This window comes from Tamandua tetradactyla, chromosome 1 (genome assembly GCF_023851605.1).
Source record: "Tamandua tetradactyla isolate mTamTet1 chromosome 1, mTamTet1.pri, whole genome shotgun sequence".
Taxonomy (NCBI): Eukaryota; Metazoa; Chordata; class Mammalia; order Pilosa; family Myrmecophagidae; genus Tamandua; species Tamandua tetradactyla.
The window spans coordinates 191,953,545-191,975,295 of record NC_135327.1 but is presented as its reverse complement, the minus strand read 5'-3'; the positions used below and the strand labels follow the sequence as shown (position 1 = coordinate 191,975,295).

At 37.8% G+C, this 21,751-nt stretch overlaps 1 protein-coding gene and 1 pseudogene across 1 annotated transcript in view; both read right to left on the bottom strand.

Annotated features, from left to right (window-relative positions):
* The window catches only part of CNTNAP2 (contactin associated protein 2), a 1,376,829-nt gene that overhangs the window by 537,546 nt on the left and 817,532 nt on the right, over nt 1–21,751 (bottom strand). The gene's annotated exons all lie outside the window — the stretch shown is intronic.
* Nucleotides 4,193–4,953, bottom strand: LOC143673764 (myosin regulatory light polypeptide 9 pseudogene; annotated as a pseudogene).

Here is a 21,751-nt window from a genome sequence, read left to right as displayed (position 1 = left end):
AGGGTAACTGTGCATTGGGGAAAAGGAAATGATCAGATATTTCAGGGATTATTTGACACTGGTTCAGAAGTGACATTAATTCCAGGGACCCAAAACATCACTCTCGTCCACCAGTCAGAGTGGGGGCTTATGGAGGTCAGGCAATCGATGGAGCTTTAGCTCAGGTTCATCTCACAGTGGGTCCATTGGGGCCCCAGACCCATTCTGAAGTTATTTCCTCTGTTCCAGAATGCATAATTGGAATAGATTTACTGAACAACTGGCAGAATCCCCACATTAGCTCTCTATCTCGTGCAGTCAGGGCTCTCACAGTGGGAAAAGCCTGGAACTGCCCCTACTTAGCAAAATAGTAAATCAGAAGCAATATTGTATTCCTGGATGGATTGCAGAGATTACTGCCACTCTTAAGAACTTGAAGGATGCAGGGACAGTGATTCCCACCACATCCCCATTCAACTCTCCTATTTGGCCTGTGCAGAAAACAGATGGTTCTTGGAGGATGACACTGGATTATTGTAAGCTCAACCAGGTGGTAACTCCAATTGCAGCTGCTGTTCCAGATGTGGTCTCATTGCTTGAGCAAATCAATACATCCCCTGGTACCTGGTATGCAGCTATTGATCTGGCAAATGCTTTGTTCTTAATAGCTGTTAGTAAGGACCACCAGAAACAGCTTGCTTTCAGCTGGCAAGGTCAGCAATATACTTTCACTGTCCTATCTCAGTGGTTTATCAACTCTCCAGCCCCATGCCATAATCTTGTCTGCAGGGACCTTGATCATTTCTCCCTCCCACAAGACATCACACTGCTCCATTATATTGATGATACCATGGTGACTGGACCTAATGAGCAAGAAGTAGCAACTACTCTAGACTTACTGGTAAGACATTTGTGTGTCAGAGGATGGGAGATAAATCCATAAAAAATGCAGGGGACTTCCACTTCAGTGAAATTTCTAGGTGTCCAGTGGTGTGGGGCATGTCAAGATATCCCTTCTAAGGTGAAGGATAAGTAGTTGCATCAGGACCCTCCTACAACCAAAACAGAGGCACAATGTCTAGTTGGTCTCTTTGGATTTGGGTGACAATATATTCCTCATTTGGGTGTGCTACTCAGCCCATTTATCGAGTGACCAGAAAAGCTGCTAATTTTGGGGTGGTGGGCTAAATAAGAGGAGGCTCTGCAACAGGTACAGACTGCTGTACAAGCTGCTCTGCCACTTGGACCATATTATCCAGCAGATCCAATGGTGCTGGAAGTGTCAGTGGCAAATAGAGATGCTGTTTGGTGCCTTTGATAGGCCCATACAGGAGAATCACAATGCAGACCCTTAGGATTTTGGAGCAAAGCCTTACCATCTGCTGCAGATAACTACTCTCCTTTTGAGAAAAAGCTTTTGGCCTGCTCTGGTCCTTATTAGAGACCAAATGCTTAACCATGGGCCACCAAGTTACCATGAGACCTGAGTTGCCTATCATGAGCTGGGTGTTGTCTGACCCACCGCCATAAAGTTGGGCATGCACAGCAGCACTCCATCATAAAATGGAAATGGTATATATGAGATAGGGCCAGAGCAGGTCCTGAAGGCTCAAGTATGTTACATGAGGAAGTGGCCCAAATACCCATGGTTTCCACTCCTGCCATATTACTTTCTCTTTCCCAGACCAGAGCTATGGGCCTCTTGGGGAGTTCCTTACAGTGAATTGACTTAGGAAGAGAAAACTCTGGCCTGGTTTACAAAGGGTTCAGCATGATATGTAGGTACCACCTGACAGTGAACAGCTGCAGCACTACAACCCCTTTCTGGGGTATCCTTGAAGGACAGTAGTGAGAAAAAATCCTCTCAGTGGGCAGAACTTTGAGCAGTGCACCTGGTTGTTCATTTTGCTTGGAAGGAGAGCTGGCCAGAGGTGCATATGTATACTGACTCTTGGGCTGTTGCTAATGGTTTGACTTGATGTTCAGGGACTTGGAAGGAACATAATTGGAAGATGGGTGATAAGGAGTCTGGGGAAGAGGTATGTGGATCAACTTTTCTGAGTGGTCTAAAAACATGAAGATATTTGTGTCCCATGTGAATGTACACCAGAGGATAACTTTAACAGAGGAAGGTTTTAATAATCAAGTGGATAAGATGACCTGTTCCATGGATGCCTGTCAGCCTCTTGCCCCAGCAACTCCTGTCATCGACCAGTGGGCTCATGAACAAAGTGGTCATGGTGGTAGGAATGGAGGTTATGCATGGGCTCAGCAACATGGACTTCCACTCACCAAGGCTGACCTGCTGAGTGCCCAATCTGACACCAGCAAAGACCCACACTCAGCACCCGATATGGCACCATTCCCTGAGGTGACCACCCGGCTACATGGTGGCAGGTTGATTATATTGGACAACTCCCTTCATGGAAGGGGCAGCAATTTGTTCTAACTGGAATAGACACATACTCTGGATATGGGTTTGCTCCTCCTGCATACAATGCTTCTGCCAAAACTACCATCTGTGGGCTTACAGAATGCTTTATCCATAGTCATGGTATTCCACACAGCATTGCTTCTGACCAGGGAACACACTTCACAGCAAACAAAGTGCAGGAATGGTCACATGCTCACAGAATTCTCTGGCATTACCATGTTCCCCATCATTCAGAAGCAGCTGGGTTGATAGAAAGGTGGAATAGCCTTTTGAAAACTCAATTACCATGCCAACTAGGTGGCAATACCTTGAAGGGCTGGGGCAATGTTCTCCAAGAAGCTGTGTATGCTCTGAATCAGCATCCACTGTATGGTGCTGTTTCTCCCATAGTCAGGATCTATGGGTCCAGGAACCATGGGGTAGAAATGGGAGTGGCACCACTTACTATTACTGCTAGTGATCCACTAGGAAAAGTTTTGTTTCCTGTCCCTGTGACCTTGAGCTCTGCTGGTCTACAGGTTTTAGTTCCAAAAGGGGGAGTGCTTCCACCAGGAGAAACAACAATGATTCCATTGAACTGGAATCTAAGACTGCTACCTGGTCAGTTTGTGCTACTCATTCCCCTGGATCAACAAGCCAAGACAGGGATTACATTACTGGCTGGGGTGATTGGCCCTGACTATCAGAGGGAAATAGGACTGCAACTACACAATGGAGGTAAAGAAGAGTTTTCCTGGAATATAGGGGATCCCCTAGGGCGTCTTTTAGTACTACCACACCCTATGATTAAAATCAATGGAAAACTGCAACAACCCAGTCCTGGAAGGACAACCAATGGCTCTGAAATGTAGGAATGAAGGTTTGGGTCATCCCACCAGGCAAAGAACCATAGCCAGCTGAAGTGCTTGCTGAGGGTAAAGGGAACATGATATGTTTAGTGGAAGAAGGTAGTGATAAATATGAACTACAACCATGTGATCAATTGCAGAAATGAGGACTGTAATGCTGCTTTCTCATGTTATACTATTTAAGTTGTAAGATATCAAGTTTAAGAATGAATATATTACTCAAGGACTTGCACCCTGTTCTGGAGAGATTTAATGTGTTTCCAGTTATATGCAGGACAGCTGAGTATTGTTAGGCGAGGAAAGAAAATGTCTTATTGTTTTCTATTTAGAAATTAGGTATGATTCAAGGTGATGAGTATAGCTGCCAAGTTGACAAGGGATGGACTGTCATGGTCAGGTTCATGTGTCAACTTGATGAAGTGGTATTACCTGTTTGTCTGGCTGGGCAAGTGCTGGCCTGTCTTTTGCTATGAGGATATTTCGGAGAATTAAGTCACAATCACGTTGGCCACATCCATAGCTGATTCCATTTGTAATCAGACAAGGGGAGTGTTTTCTTTAATGAGTGATGCTTAAATCTCATCATTGGAAGCCTTTTAAGGAGGATTCAGAAGAGATAGGCTCTCTTCCTGCTTTGATCGGCGAGTCTCTCGGGCGGAGTTCATCTAGACCCTCCATCAGAATCATCAGCTTCACAGTCTGCCCTACAGATTTTGGACTCTATGTTCCTATGGTTACATGAGACACTTTTTTTGTTTTGTTTTGTTTTGTTTTATTTTTTTAAGTTTTTATTACCAAAAAAAAAAGTAAAAATCCAGTAAATACGAAAATCTGAGAATATTTTCCTTAAGCTTTCATAAGGCAAAGATCTTTCTCCCAAATCTTTCTCTCCATTTTACTTCAACTTTAACAAAAGTCCCATTTGCAGTCTGATTATTGAGATGCATGTATCCCCAAATGGCTGAGAATAAATACAAGAGAGGCAAAAGCAGTAAAGCTAAGGGCATGCAACAGGCTCTTAGAGAAAGTCTCAGAAATACCCAATGGCAACAAAGAACGTTTGGCCAGAATTAGCAGTTCTTTCAGTCATCCTTGTCCTTTGCTCCGTGTTTAAGGATGCAAGTGAACTCGATGTAGTTGAAGTTCCCCTTTTTGTCAATAGGTGCTTCTCTGTACAGCTCGTCCACTTCCTCATCTGTAAACCGATCCCCATGGTGGTCAGCAGTTCTCTCAGGTAATCCTCCTGGATGGTGCCAGTTGCTTCTTCATCAAAGCAAGCAAAAGCATTTCTGATGACATCTTCTGGGTCTGTTCCATTTAACTTTTCACCAAACATTGTGAGGAACATGGTAAAATTTATGGGACCTGGAGCTTCATTCATCATAGCATCCAGATACTCATCAGTTAGATTTTTCCCCAGGGAGGCAAGCATATCATGCAAATCTTCCTTGTCGATGAAACCATCTCTTCTGTTCTGATTGATCATGTTGAAGGCCTCTTTGAACTCCTGAATCTGTGACTGGTCAAACATGGCAAACACATTGGATGTTGCGCGCTGAGGGCACTTCTTGGTGGTCTTGGTTTTTGCTCTTTTGCTCGACATGGTGGCGGTTAAATCCCCACACGGCCAGAAGAATCCGAATACTTCGCTGCCGCTACAACCAGCCTCACACCCCGAGAGCCGCTAAAACAGCCACATGAGACACTTTTATAAATTTTATATTTATGAATATTTCCTGTTGATTCTGTTTCTCTAGAGAACCCTAACTAATACACTACCCTACAATATTAAATCAAGATTAAAGAATATGGGGTACACAACAGTTTTAAACCAGCACAGAAAGAAAAAAAAACAACTATAAACACTTGACTCCTGTTCAGAGAACAGACTAGCTGTGGTGAAGCACGTTTTATTCTTTAAAAATCTGAATTTTTAAGTGTTATTTCAAAGATGATTAATTTGTTTTCCCCCTAAAAACAATGATGCTAAAAAAATCAAACTACTCAATCTGTTGGTATATTAGCATTCATAATTGTGTTTATTGAAACACATGGTCATTTACTTGATGAAAATGTAATATTGGCTTTGAGATCTTTTCATCTGTGCAGATTGTCTTAATGATATTACTATATTATGCTAACGGTCACTTTGCAGAAATGCAAATTATGAAATGCAGCAGAATATTGCTGCTTTATGCCATTTTTTTCCAGCAGAATCTCAATGATTTATTAAATCAATCATATTAACTATACTTCCAGGAGAAGTTTTACTCAACAACTATCTTCCTGATTTAATATAGTTTCAGAGTCCTTAGCTGGACTCTAGAAAACTGATGTGAGTCACAGTCTCTAATATGAGAATGTTTATGGCACTTTTGACTCTGCTTTTAGTACTTTAAAAATATAAACAAAATTAAAATTTCCTCCAAACAGGCAACAATACAGTTATTCATATAAAGGTTTATTTAGTCTTTTGTCTAGGAATCAACAACTCATACAATAAAAAATTCATACCTACATTCAATGAATTTTTGTTCTCTGGTACTTTTGCTTTCTGTGTGTTTCTGTAATTTGGCACTGTTTTAGGAAATTAAATACTCAATTATGTTTTCTTACCATTAAATAAAATTTAAAGTCCATATACCCTTTAGAATCTATACAGGTCAAATTTTCAACAGAAAGTATACTTGAAATAGAACTGAAATTTTAAGTGTAAACATAAAAGCTACTTTAAAATTGTTCAAAATATATCCTTTCTCTTGCTTTCAGTGTTAAGTACATTGTAACAGTTATTAAATTAAAAATAACACTGTTATTTATATAGCATATATGGAAATAAATGTAACATCTTGTGTTATATACCCTGGATTTTCTTTTCCCATCTGAGAACTACATGTGCTATCTTGTGTGTCCACAGTGTATATATGCCTCACATTTATGTTTTTATTTGTGTTCTTCAAAATTTCAGATGCATTGAAACTTTCTTGCTTCAACTTGCATTATCCCCACTTGGGACTTGTTCAAACAATCTTCTAGTCAAAATCTCGATGGCTTATGGTTAAATAAAGAGAGTCGTTTTAGTTAACCTTTACCAGTTACATAATGGCATAAAGCAATTGCCATAAACTCTGCCCATATTTTCTAAGGCTGCCCATTCAAATCTTTGAGCAATGCCTAAATAGCCTGTGTTTCACATGTCAAAGATAAATGTTACTATGTGAAATAGGGAGCAGAGAGATGTTCTGTAACACAAGATATGAAAACATCATGTTTTGCCCTGAATTGTTAGTTACCTTTGTACACTGTACAGCACTGGGTAGGCTGGAAGGTCTCTTTTTGGCTGAGATCTCAGTCCCATTCCTTCTTTCCTTTTGTAGTAGGTAATCATGAAATTTTATTTGATCAATTCTCACATAAAGGACATGGCTTGTACACTGACAAATGGCTGAATCAACACAGAAGTTCTACCAAATGCTGATAGTCTGCCGTTTGGCAGTTTTTCTGCCATTATTGTCAAAGATCCACCTTTAAAAAAATATCTAAATGTACAATGTTTTCTGTTATCATTATACAGACTCAAAAAGCAAAGCAAAGAGATGAGACAATTTCCTGTATAACCAGGCAAGAAAAATGGCCTAAATTCATCAATTTGCCTCTTTGCCTCACTTGTCTAGACACTGCTTGGGAAAGTGGGGGTGGAAACTTATTGAGGTTTTCTATTATATTGATTACTTTTAAAATTAATTTTTTTGGGAAAATTTGCTCAAGGAATTTTTGCTGAAGGCGTAATTGAATTTCATGCCTTAGGTAGTGCTATTTCTATTTATTACTTGATGAATGCATCTAGATCACACTTAAAAATTTTTACAAGTAATTTTTCCAAGTTTAAGCCTCAGATAGTTTTTCTCATAAAGTCATGGAGTTTAATGTCCAGCTGGATATTGGAGAATATTTATGATTCTATCTTCTGATCATTCATACTAAGAACCTAGAAGTCATCCTGAACAGTCATAGAGATTTAATCTCTTTAAAGCCTCTTCTATCTTCACTTTCCTTTCCTTCCTCCAGCCACTACTTTTGTTCAAGTCCTCATTGCTTCTCTCTGGATTACTGCTTTCAGTCTGATCTCCATATAATTCAGCCTTCTTACTGTTACCAAAATGATTTTTCTAAAACACAATGGAGCTCATGTGCCTCCTCTACTTAAAATTTTTCAAATCCTCACACTGGCTTTTAGGATGCGGTTTCAAATCCTTAGCTTAATTCACAAAACACTTTGTAATCTGCTCCATGTGTTACCCTTTCACCCTCCATTCACTTGACCTCAAAGCACTCTTCACTGGAGCTATATGGAAATGCTTAGTCACTAAGATACTCTCTATATTTACAAAGGCTCCTTCCTTTTCTCTAGACCAGTAGTTCCCAATTAGGGGTAGATTTGTGCCCCTGAAATAACATCCTAAAATGCACAGGGCAGTCCTACCCATCAGAATCATCCATCAGAAATAACGAGGTTGAGAAACTTTGCCCTAGTCCAACCTTTATGTCTATTTTCACCTACTCTTCATATAAGACTTATCTCAAATGTTATGGGCTCTAAGAATATTTCTTTAATAATACCTGATCTGATTTTAATTTAACTCTTCTATCCTTTACTACTATCCTGTACATCCCACCTTCATAACTCCTGTGGTAGCATGACTTCAGTTTCTGCTTCTGGTTTCTCATGGTACCCCACACAGCCTTCTTCTCTGTGTCCCTGTGGGTCAAATCTCTCTCTCCTTTCTCTTATAAGGACTCCAGTCATTGGCTTTAGAGCCACAACTCTTATCATAGTTACTATTCCTAACTTCTTCTTTCCTCATTGACTTAAGAATACTTAGGGGAAGCACCCTGTCTTTGGATTATAATGGGTGTCTAAAGGAATAAAGAAGATGCAGGCAGACTGGTCTATATATGAATATGAAATGATTATAACTGGTTTGAACCCTTTGATCTTTGTTTACTTAAATACTTTCCTTGGATCAGAAAAATATTTGTACCTATTTAGAAATTAACAGGGAAAAGGATTAAGACATTACTAATATAATTTAGGAATTATGATGAGGGACTGATATTCCTTCAGTTTCATTTAAATGCTGAATATAGGATAGCTTTAAGTGTGAATAATGGACCATAGTTAGCCCCATCCAAGGCTAAATATTACTATGCATTTATTCACCAAATATTTATTGAGTGCTTGCTACATGCTAGGTACTTTATCATCACTAGAATATAATAATGAGCAAAAAGCTCTGTCCCTGCCCTCATGGAGCTTACAGTCTAGTCAGAAAAATAGAAAATAATCTCAATAGCATCATACATGTAGAATTGCAAACAGTGATAATTGTTATGAAGAAGAAGGAAAGTCTACTAGGAACTGAGAGAAGATAGTATGGCTGAAACACTGGAACAAAGGAAAGGGGCTGGCTGGTTGGGCAGGGCCTTTTAGGTAATGTTTAATTTAAAGTCTTTAGGTTAAAAATATTTAGAAAGGTCTGAATGTGTATAGTCATTCCTTATCCAATATTGGGACTGCTAAAATAAATTACTATGAACTTGGTTTACAACAACAAAAGCGTATCCCCTCTTATTTTTAAAGGTCAGAAGTTTGAAAACAAGGCATTGGCAGGGCTGTACTCACTCTGAAGGCTCTAGGGGAGACTTTTTCTTGATTCTTCCAGTTTCTAATGGATCCTGACATTCCCTGGCTTGTTACAGCATAACTTCCATCTCTGTGTCCATCTTCCCATGGCCTTCTTCCCTGTCTCTGTGTGTCAAATCTCTCTCTCCCTTACCTAGAATCCCAGTCACTGGACTTATCTCTCTATTACACATCTAAACATTTACTCTATGCACCTACAACTTCACGACTGTTTACAACTCTGCTTACTCTTTCCAGTCTGTGCTTACTTTTTGGGCTCTGGTCTTCTGAAATGGGATTTAGATTAAAACATGGCTTTTCTAGTTAGATTAAAACATGATGTATTTCATGGTTGAAATACATCATTTCAAACCAGCATAGATACAGACACAAAGTAGGATATGAAGGATGCCCATTATTTTTATATGTTATTTAAAAATAGATTTTCAACAACTGGTAATGTTAGATTTTCTGTTGAAAGTGATTCTCTCTGCTTATATCTGGGGTTTGAATTCATGCAGTCACTGAACTCTGCTTGGACTTAATGAGAATTTCAAAGGTTGGAGATGGATCCCTTCAGTTGCCATAGATGTCTATGAAAGATCCAGAAACATTAATCTGGCAGTGTAGCAAAGGGAAGGAAATAATTGAAAAGGAGACATAAAGAGAGAAGAAAGATAGCTATTAAAAAGTTGAATTCTGGTAGAATTACGAGGTTATTTTTACAATACTAAATGTATTTTTAGATGGCTTCTCTCACAGACCCTAACAAAAAAAACGCATCACAGAAAAGTACAAAAGAGCAATAGTCCTTTTTATGAGATTCTGTTCAGTAGAAAAAGAAAAAACAAAAAAACAAAAAAAGATTTAGCCAGCAGCAGAAATTCGCTCCACCTAGCTCTAAATGGAAATCACTTTAGAAGCAGTTATGGAAAAATTTAGCTGGGTTCCCAAACAATATAACAAGTTCAGTGTAAAGGTTGATTCATGGAGCTTCTGCCAGCAAATCATTATTCTTGCACTATGAGAGGGCAAATGCATTGTTCCCAGTTACAGGAAAGTAAGGGGAAAAAAAGATGATAGTAGAAGAGCTAAAGAGACTTGATTTATAGATCATAATGACTTGTGAGTATGAAAAGAAAAAGTAACCCACATTCAATCATTCAATTCTTCCTTTGAAGCATCTTTCAGATTCAGACCTTCTTCTCCATGACTTCTGAAAGTGTCTTCATGCAGTCCCTTACTTCTTGCTCAGCTTGTCATCACAGTCTCCTATCTCCCTACCCGGTGAGTCAGATGCTTGTCTGTTGTCATCTAGCACTATTCCCACCTCCTTTTAGGCTCTATCTAATAGCAATGGGCTAGAACTACATTTCCCAGAAACTCTTGCCAACAGAGTTCCATTTTAGAGTCTGCAAATGAGAAGCTCTTGTGTGAGATTTGGAAGGCAGAAAAGAAGCTAATGGCCTGCAGATGTGATGGACTTGGGACATAAAATGTTTTGTAGTGGCTTCTGGAAGTTCTGCTATGGATCAGTCACCTCAATATTGCAGGCAGCTGTTTTATACTGGTGGAAGTTTCATGACTGGTAGAAATAGTAATGCTTAATTTCTTGGCTGCCAGTAGAGAAGCTAAGAGATTGCAGTGGCTTTCCTTGACCTCTTATATCCCAGCCTTTACATCATTTTTATAAGCATCTAATGCCCTACATTAAAGCTCTTCCTCCTTGGGATATCTAGAGTAGTTTCTATTTTTCTGACTGCTGTAGCTTGTCTCCTTATGTAAATTTTCTCCAATCCCCAGAGATCATCTTGCAAATTTCCTTATTTTACAGATGAAGTCCATAGAGATGAAGTGATTTGCTCAAGGTCACTCAGCTACTTAATTACAGAAACAAGCCCTGAGTCCTTATCATCATATTCCAGGCTCTCGCTAGTTCTGTTGTATCATACCTCTTTGGATTTATAAACCATTTCCTAATGTTGCATTCTTTTATATGTCACATTTCATTTTATCTAAGGTGTCAGCAGTTGTAATTATTTTATGAAAAAATAAAAATACTATCAAATAAACTGACTTGATACATTCTGCAACTTCAAAATTTTATACTTATTGAAACAGTTCTTTTAGACTTGATTAAACAAAGACTTTTTAAACATCTATCCTGCTTGTATATAAGTAAGAAAGTAAATATAAGCAAAATAAATTGGTTATGGTATTCCTAAAACATCTTTCCACTTAGAGTATGACTCTTCTGAATCAGTTTTTGACTTTCATTAATGTTCATATTTTTTTTTTTTTTTTTTTTTTAAAGAGAGGGAGGAAGGGAAGGAAAGACAGAGAAGGAAGGATAGAAGGAAGGAAGGGAGGAAGAAAGGGAAACATCTTTAAACATTTTCTTGTTTTTTTTATTATATTTTGTTTGTTTGTTTGTTTTTTACATGGGCTGGGGCCGGGAATCGAACCGAGGTCCTCCGGCATAGCAGGCAAGCACTCTTGCCCGCTGAGCCACCGCGGCCCGCCCGATGTTCATATTTTTTATATAACGTTTCTAAATATCCATTTCTATGCCCTCAAAAAGAAGGTTATATAGCACTTCTTACATAAATTTACTAGAACTAAAATGCTTTGGTACTGGCCAACTTTGCAGTGACATAGTTAGTTAGGCTCTTTGTTTATTCTTGTTCCTATATATTCCTAAAAGTATCAAATACCTCTCCTACCATCTTTCCAGACAATTGGTTCTTAGGGATTTTTTTTTCTCTGATATTTCCTTGCAAGATGCTGACATGCATTCTGTAGGCTTGATGTTTACATGCATGCAGACAATGCCAACCATGTCACAGCTGCACTTGGCTGAAAGTGATTATAAAATATCATCAAATCTAAGATGCTCCCAATTTCAGAAATATTACAATTTGAAAAATGTATGTCAGACCATCAATTAAATTTTACTTTAAGTTCTGTTTCTTTAGTAAGATTGTGTATGTTTTCATGGTATAGTTCATGATATATAATTGTTTTTCATATCTTAGAATATGCTTAATGGCAAATTATTAAAATCCTATTTTTCCTTAACCTGAAACCTATGCTTTATGTGCACATAATGCTATTTTAAATCAATCAGTTAATTACTGATAATTTGCTATTATTAATTTAATGTCTGTAATGTACAACACACATAGTTTTAATTCATGCTTGTACGCAATAGCATTTATTGCTCTCATATCACCATACATAGTTGCATCTGAAGAGATAAGTCATTTTCATATTTAATAAGAATATTTCTATTCTCCTGGAAGGCTCAGAGGTTTCAGTAAAATTTATGGCTAAGTAGTAAAACTATGGCAATGGAAATAGTAGAATCTAGTCTTGCTTGAGGGAAATAAGGCAGAGAAGAAATTGACTTCCTTAAAAGGAATACTCTCACCATCTCTGCTATATTCCTCAGAAAATGGGCTTATGCTTTGCTTATGAATAATCAGTCTCTGCTTCATGAACATTTGGCTGAGCAGAAAACAGCCTGGAAGTCAACAAGAACTTGCTTATATCAGAGAATATTACAAAATGAAATAATACATTAAGAGTATGGTGCCTGGCAGGTGGGTTCCATAAGTTGCTTAGACTTATCTTTTCTTCCCTCCAACCAATAGAATGATATATGATCTGCCATGTGCCTGGCAAATAGTAGATAATTCATTAATGATGCTTCTTGCTTTAATTTGCTCTCCTGTCCCTGTAATAAGAGAAACAAAACTAAGAGCCCACGCTCGGTCAATGATGCTTCATTCATCTTGGGTCTTTTTCTCATACAGCCATGGGTTACTAATGTTCTTTCCTGATAGTGAATCACCAAGCTGCCCCTGTCAGATAATGTACCCCAAGATTTCATTCCCCACTAGCCTGGAGCTCAGTTTTCAGAGGTTGCCAAGTTCAGATAAATACTCCCCAATCATGTATCTGACTGACCAACCACTAAAGCCCCATCCCCATAATGCTTTATTTAAAAGGCTTAATCCCAGGTCCACAGGCTCTCTTGCAGCTCCCCATTTCCTTGGTTGAGCCTCATCTGTCTGTCATTTCCCCCCCAGGTGGCCTTGCAAGGTGTGTCGTGACTATCTATCTCTAGGACCTGTGAGCCTAACAAAACTTTCAAATATCTCCCATGTCTCTGCTCCTTGCTACACCTGACTGTCCATAGTAAAAGCCTCATGAAACCGACCGAAGTTAAAGTGGGGCAGATATTTGGGCTGAAATGATTTTCCCTTACTTATAGCCACTCTGAAGCAAGCGGCTCTTCCTAGTCACCCATGACCTCAGATTCATATATTTGTTGAATGTCCCATGGGGAAATGAGATTATTTGTTATGTGTTTTTATTAAAATGGGAACCTGGGAATCTCCTGATCCATGACTGCTATGGAGATCCACTACTGGATCAGCATGGCTCTAGCATTCTGGTCCAATTTTTAAGAGGAAAGCAGATGTAAAACTCCTGCAGGGACTCCAAGTGATCCACCCGATCTCTGCATGTGGCCCCTGTGACCCTCATAACCCTGAGCCATTTGGCTCCCATAGCTATTCTGTATTTCCCTCAAGGATTCAGGCCAACTGCCCAGAGGAGTCACTCCAACGTAGGCACATTCTAATTGCTATTGCTGAACGCACCTCAGTACTCCTGAAAATTAACCATTTATTCTTCTAATTTTTCTAATATACAAACTGGTTTAGTCCTGGAAGGTGGTATAGTATAGTGGTAATGATTTGTACAGGCTTTGCAGTCAAACAGACAAGTGCAATTCCTGGCTCCATTACCTAAAGTCATTCGGCCTTTACCAATTAACACTTTGTAAAATGGGAAAAATGCCTGCCTCACAGGGTTTTTGCAAGGATTGAATGAGATACGTGCATCAAGTGCCTGGCACATAGTAAGCCCCCAATAAAGAGAGCTACTCTTATCATTGGCAAACATGAGATTTTAAGACTCTTAATTCAGCATCATTAGCTCATCTATCTTATTGACACTTAATCAAGACTAATTCTAAAGTATGCGTACATATTAATTTCCCAGAAACCCAATTGTCTACTTCAGTTCATTTTCTTTAACTCCTATGGCATGATTGATTTTGCCAGAGTGATTCTGCATATTCTAAACACGATTTTTCCATCCGTTGCTGAACCCCATCTGTTCTTGCTCTAGCTGATTCAATTTCATATCCAGTTGGTAGAGGTCCACCTGAAAAGTGTCTAGTACGTCCTGATGTCCTGAAGAAACCCTGAGAAAAAATTCAGCATAAAGAGTACAGTCACTCGAACGGACTGAAACCTCAGAAAATTATTTTAGGGGAAATGGGAACTTGCCATATGGTGCCAATATTGAAGGTTTATAATATGAAATTAAATCATATTGAAGTCATATGGAAAAAAAAAATAATGACTGTGCCTAGCAGAGTGCTGGTTATATCACCAGTACTCATGGACCAACATTATTTAGTAGGATATCGCAAGCCCATTGAAATTGCTAAGTATTCCAAAGACATATTATGTAGTCTTATACAGGCATTATTATTATTATTCTTTTTTTTTGGGGGGGTGGATGCTCCAGGAATCGAAACCGGGTCTCCCACATGAAAGGTGCAGGCATTATTTTTACATTAAAATATGATAGAAGCTCCAAGCTACTTTAGATGATTAAGGAAACTAGGATATTTAACACTTCAATTACTCTTTCACAAAATATGCTCTGGATATCTTTAATCTGAGCTGGAAGCACCAATAAACATTTATGGGAAAAGGGATGCTTTCCTTGTTTGATGTAGCAAGCGTACCAACTACAATAGCATTGGCCATCATGCCAAAATGATTTGCTTTTTTCTTATTACATACCAGATGTTGTGATAAGCACTTTGCCGTCACTGTCTTCATGCACCTCATCAAATTAAGAAGCCATTTATTGTACGATGCACCATCATTTTATCTGCCACTTCCAAAAAAAATGACATGCTACTGATTGTAAGAATAATCTCAATTAAAATTTAAAATGTGTGAATGGCATAAAAATGGAAAAACACAGTAATCTGCAATTCCTTATAATTCCATGAAGCTCTTTTACAGGTTGGGAGATTGAAGCTTAGATAATATTACTTGAAATGCCCAAACGTACACATCTAAGAAACAAGGCAGTTTGGGTTTGAAACAAGTTGTTCTGGTCCCTAGAGCCTGTATTAACCCTGAGCTTCAGCGGCCTGGCCCTGCAGCAAATGTGACTCGGTTGGCCCTGCTGTAAATGTGACTTGGTAAGAAATGGGTAACAGCAGGCAAGGCCCAAGGACACATTGCGCACCCAGTGCTGTACCTAGGAAACACATCTTCATATCTGAAATGGGTATGTTACACTTACCCCTTTCATACACACACACACACACACACACACACACACACACACACACACATGTATTTTTTTTTTTTACTTCAAAAAAATTCCAAGCAATTTTCATTCATCCCAGGGTTCTCTTTTGAAGGAGCTCAGTGCTTTATCAGGGTTTGAAGTATCCTTGCTAATTTTGAAAAAATAAAAATAATAAGAAGAAAATCTTGGATTCAAACACCAAGTAGCTGCTTTAGGATCATCACATTTGAATTTAAAATGTCTGTATGAGACAGCCTCTATGCATCAAATTTGAGAATGTGCTATAGCTTTTTAATTTCCATTTTCCAGGCACTATTAGATAGTAAAGTAAGAGGAAATTCTTGGTCATAAGCAAATGGACTGATTTAGACTTGAGCAAATCTTTAAGCCAAACTAATGTCAAATAGGGCACAGAGTTCTGGAATTACTCCAACTATAGAATCAGAATTATGGAGTCCTAAAAACTGGATATATTATAGGATTATGGTTTCACTTTACAAATTTTGAATCTTTGTTAAATGAGATCGCTTGATTTTCTTTTGCAATGCCTTCACTATTTTTATTGGGATGCTCTGTCAAATGCCCAATTAATTCTTTCTGATTACTGACTTCTTCTAAATCCATCCTGTCCATGACCACCATGCTGTTCTTTATGGAGCTCCTGATACTGTATTTCAAATGATAACAATTTGTAGCTTTCCGATACCTGGCTTGGAGGAGAATGCCCACCGTTTTTAACTTGAGATGAAATACTTTCCATAGTCTGGCCTCAAGCTTCTTCTTCTACCTTACCTCCTACTACTCCCCTACAAAAACCACCAACATAAATTAAATTGGCCACTTCAAGCTTCCATGTAAATAGTTCATCTTTTCTAGAACTTTTCCTTTTGCTTTTCATCCCAGTTCGATATCATCATCTCCAGAAAACTTTCAGAACACTCACCACCTCCACCACTTATCCAGTGGCTGCCATCTCTTGTCTTAATTTTTTGTATATGTATATGTTTTCCTTCCAACTGAATTATAAATATCTTGTGAAAGATATTAAACCTGTGTTTGCACATAGTATGTGAACAACTTATATTGCTTGCTGTTCCCCAACAAAAATCTTATAACCCTTTATGTCGCTTATTTTAGATTTTATTAAAGGCTCTTATTATCACACTTCAGAGCTATCTTCCTGAATATCAATAACTCCAGCTTCTCTTAAAACAGTGTTTTACAATAGTTAATAATTCTATTCATAGCTTTAATGTAAACTTTCTTCAATTCTACCAACTATATTAATTTAAGTTGTGAAGTAAAGTGCTAGATACAATTATAATGTGAGACACACCAGCTCTGAGTGGAGGTGGAGGAATTGTCTTAATAAATTGTTGGGTCAATATTCCATTAAAAGCCAATGTAATGCTACTGAAAGCTGCTCAAAAACATTGCTAAGTATGTCTATAAACTACATAAACCCATAGAGACAAATATGTATATGTTGTTTCCCTCTTTCGATTTTCTTTTAACAGTTAGACAGATGAAATAGAAACAATAATTTTTTGTGTTTGAAAGGACAAAAGTAAATATAACTATTGAATCCCAATATTTTAAATGCTTTTTAAAAAATAAAAACTTCATGAATATCAGGTTTAGAAAATAGACCAGATTCAAGCTATATTTTACCTTCAGTACAACCTGCAGCAAGTGAATTTACCACTACTTTGAACATACTCCCCAATTTTCTTTCCCTTAACTTCTGAAGACTTATATTCTGTGAACTCACCATAAGTAAAATGTCCTTCTCCCTATTTGCCTTTTCCTTTACAGAAAGTACCAGATGTCCATTACCATGTAACCCACTTCCCTTGTTTCTGGTGCACACCCACCCCCCTTACCCCCACCCAAGTAATAATCCACAGCTGTTCTTTCTGGCATTGTATGGCCAGCTTCTCCTATTTTCTAAATATTAATTAGAGGTTTTGCTATTAAAAAACAACAACAACAACAATAAACAGAAGGAAGTTGGCAAAACAGGTTTTTGCTGATGATACTGGGTTTTGAGACAAATCTTTCAAGGATTAGAAACAGATCATTCTATGATTTGAAACAACAAAACTGAAGACCAAGAAAATAATGGCCCAGAAAGATGCATAATTACCTCTTGTGGTATTTGCATTGATGAGATACACAGACCTATACTCTTTCCTTTTAACATGAGATTAAATTATAGGCATCACCTCTATGATGCCTCATTTATTCAGTTAAGTAGGGTTGGAAATTATGAGAAAATTCTATAGAATCATCACCACCCTCCTCCTTCCCCTGTCGTACCCATACACATGAGTCATGGATTTGAAGGAGTTTGTGAGGCTTACTAGTTTCTCGGGACTTTACCATCATGGCAAGGGAAGAGAATGGGTTTCTGCGCCTATGTCTTACAGATAAGTGGCCTGCTTTGATCTTTAGGGAGACTATGAGAAAGGAAGAAATTTTACTCTCTATGATAGTTTAATCTGAAGCACAGCCTTAAGAATTCCTGGAGTTTGAAAGGTATTATTTAGTGTTCTGAATAGAGGAGAGACGGTGCAATTGAATCTCTACAGGCTTTACCAAGTCCCGCAAAATGAATTTCTGCTAAACAGAGTCTGGAGACACTGAACACACAACATTGGCAAGCAGAATGCCTGGGTATTGAATGAAGGGTTTGATGCTCCATGTAGATAAGCCATCCCCACACACCTTCTCTAAATACGGTGATGTTAACTAGGAAAACTACACAAACCCTCAGTCACACCAGGGAATCAGTAAAAGATCTTTCTTATATTCAGTCACTGGCTGCCGTATTTATTTTCTTTTTAATTGTAACAATTAATGAAATTTACCAATTAATACCGGCATAAAATAAGTGGAAGAGAACTTTGCTACCTCTCCTATTTTGTGACGGTTTTTAGCCATGCCAGTATTTTCTTTGTCTTAAGCCCTTCACCTATGTGCACACTCTGTAGCTTCAATGATTTTTCAGCCCTTGCTTACAAGTAATTGGTATTGATTTTTGTAGGCTACTTCTAATGTGTTTAGTTCCTAAAAGAAATCTAAAAGTGTCCCTCTCATCCTCTCTCCCCTGAAGAAAATAATATTTATAACTGCAGAGGAAATGGCGGTGTTATCTAACTGCCTTTGGGCCAAAATCAGAGGTGCCAAATTTCTTTAGGGTGCGTGACTTCATAACTAAAAGAAGGTGATATGTTTTAAGCTTCCCATTATTTTAATCCAATGTTCTGCTATATGGAGTGTGGTGGTGAGTGGTTAATACTCCTATGCGAGAGGAGGAAACAGAGTAGGGCTCTCATTTAACAACAAAGCCTAGAGAGAGACAAGGAATAAGACTACCTCTTAAATCAGTACATTCAATCAGATCAGTCATTAACAGCATTGACACTAATAGCTTTTAGCAGCAGGGCCATTTGCTGATTACAGCTGGAGTTGTGACTGCACTGGTGGCTGCAGAAGAAAGGGACAAGAACTGAAGCCGCATCTAGAGATGCACAAGACTGGGGGAACATGCATGCATCAAAGGTGGAAGAGAAAAGAAAACAGAATGTCCGAGGTCAGGAAAAAAATTCCCTATAACTTTCCATAATAGTTAAATGCAATGCTTGCATATCAGCAGAAGGCTTAAATGGAGGCAGCAGAATGCAGCAATTTGGAAAGCTCTGGATAATTGTGAAACAAGCTTTACATCCCAACTTAGCTTGAGAAGGTGGAACCTGCTGTAGAAGATGAAGTATTATGCAAAAATATTATTTTCTGTACCAAACCCAGTCACCTAGAGGGGTGATAAATAGAAAATAAGAGTTGAATGGTAAATTTAATTCACAGATCATTATTTTCCCTAACTAATAGGTGAAAAAAAAAAATCACCTATTCCCTAAGTAATAGGTGAAAAAAAAAAATCACACTTTAAATTATAGCCATATATTTAATAAATAGAAAATGTTATCTTGGTGATATTCTATAAATCCTGTTGATAGTCAATAGCATTAAACTTTGAAACACTCACTTGATGACCTATTAGTGAAGAACTGATGATCAGAGTTTCTTGTTTTTGTAATGGCAGCATTACCAATAAAGCCTAACCAGTCCAGGAGAGTTAGCACAGCTGATGTGGCTTAGATAAAGGAACATGAGATGCTGTCCTCATATGTGGACAATCTAGTAGGGCTGGTGAAATATATAACACCCCACAAATCTACCTAGAAGTCAGATGAAAAATTTTAGTGGAAACTTGCAACACTAGTTGTAATATTAATTCCAGTACTGTAAGATTTTCTATAGAACAGATTCTCCTTGGACTCATTCATAGGGTTTTAGTCAGAAGAAAATGAAGAACACCTTTCTATAATGCCATCTTCCATATGTGGGATTTTTTTTTTTGCATGGGCAGGTACTGGAAATCGAACCTAGGTCTCCGGCATGGCAGGTAAGGATTCTGCCGCTGAGCCACCGTTGCACTGCCCCTTATGTGGGATTTTTAATATGTATTTTCTAAATTAATTGACACACAGATTCCACCTGGATATATACATCTCCCTATAACATCTATGCCATTTGTTTTTATTCCCTTTATAGAACTCTTGAAAGATCTGTTTAAAATTTCTATCTCCTATCTCCACTTCTTTACATGGGTATATATGTGAGGGGAAGGGGTATGCAAAATATAGAAAGTCTATTCTCTGTTCAATATATTGCAGTCTGCCTTCTGTGCCCACCAATCCATAGAAATGTCTCACATCAGCTCCAAAAGGACTTCCATGTTGTTAAATCCAATGGACAATTCTCTGCCCTCAGTTGAAACAACAGAATAGTCTCTCCTTCAAACACTTTCCATTCTTGGCTTACATACTATAAATTCCTGGCTTTCAACCTATCTCACTGCCAACCTCTACTTATACTGTTCTTTCCCTCAAGAAAGTACAAATTAAAAATAAAATTAGATCAGATAATTCACATTTAGTAATTTATAACCTCCAGAAATTTCCACTGCATTCCAAATTAAATCCAAATTCCTCATCATTTTCTATAAGCTTCTGCTTGATCTGGCCCTTCCCTACCTCCACGAGTTCATCTAGGACCACTCTCATCCTGCTCTAACCACCTGCCTTCTTTTCTGTTTCTTCTCAGCCATTTCCACCTTTAGGGCCTTCTCCTTTGCAGTTTCTTCTGCCTAGAAAGTTCTTCACCCAAGTCTTCCCATCTCAAGATCCATCCTGATATTCGGGTCTTATCTCATAAGCACTCATAGGCACTTGCCACATCCTATAAATACCTATTTTGTTTGTTACATTCTGTAAACACCTATTTTGTTTATCATTTATTACATTTTTCCTCAACTAAAATTATACAGCACAAGCTTAAGAAACATCTATATCAATGTTGTTCACATCTGCATTTGCAGGGCCTAGAACATTGCTTGACACATAACAGACACTCAATAGAATTTGCTGAATAAATAAATCAGATATTAAAAAAAACTTCAGTGCCCGAAAAAATCCTTCCAAGGTTTTTATTGCCTAGTCAAACAAACATAACTATATGCTATGTTCCCTCTTTTTTAGACAAAGAGTAAATTGCCATACACATTGATGTGCATATTTTTTTTTCATTCAACAACCTATTTTGGAGCTCTTCCCACACCAATCCATAAAGAGCTTACTATAAAACCAGAGTAGCTAAGGTAGCGGGACATTGCCATAGAGATTGAGTACACAGATCAATGGGACAGAATAGACATTTCAGAAATAACCCACATTGATATGGTCTATTGATTTTCAACAAAGGTTCCTAAGGAATTCAATAAGTGGAGGAAAGTAATTTTCAATTTTCCATGAATGTTTCTGAAACAACTGAGTAACCTTATAGGAAAAAAAAGAGAATATGGATCCCTAACTCACACCAAATAAAAATTAATTTCCAATGAACCAGTAACCTAAATCTAGAAGCTTAAATCATAAAAATTCTGGAAGGAAACATAGGAGATATTTTTGCAAACTTAGAGCGGCAAAGCTTTTTTTTTTAGATACAATGTAGAAAGCACTAATCATCAAAGGAAAAAAATGTTAAATCAGATTTCATCAAAATTTTAAAGCTGCTCTTTATCAAAATATACCCCTAAGAAACTAAATAGGCAGATCACAAATTGGGAGAAACTGTCACTCACATATATATACATGTAACTAAAGATGTATCTAGAATAAAGTATTTACATAACAATAATAAAGAATTAAGAGTAATAAAGAATATCAGATGACTTAACTAGAACAAACATTTAACAAAGACATAAGCACATAAAAAAGTGCTTGGCATTATTAGTTATCAGGAAAATATAAATTAAAACCACAACATACTACTACA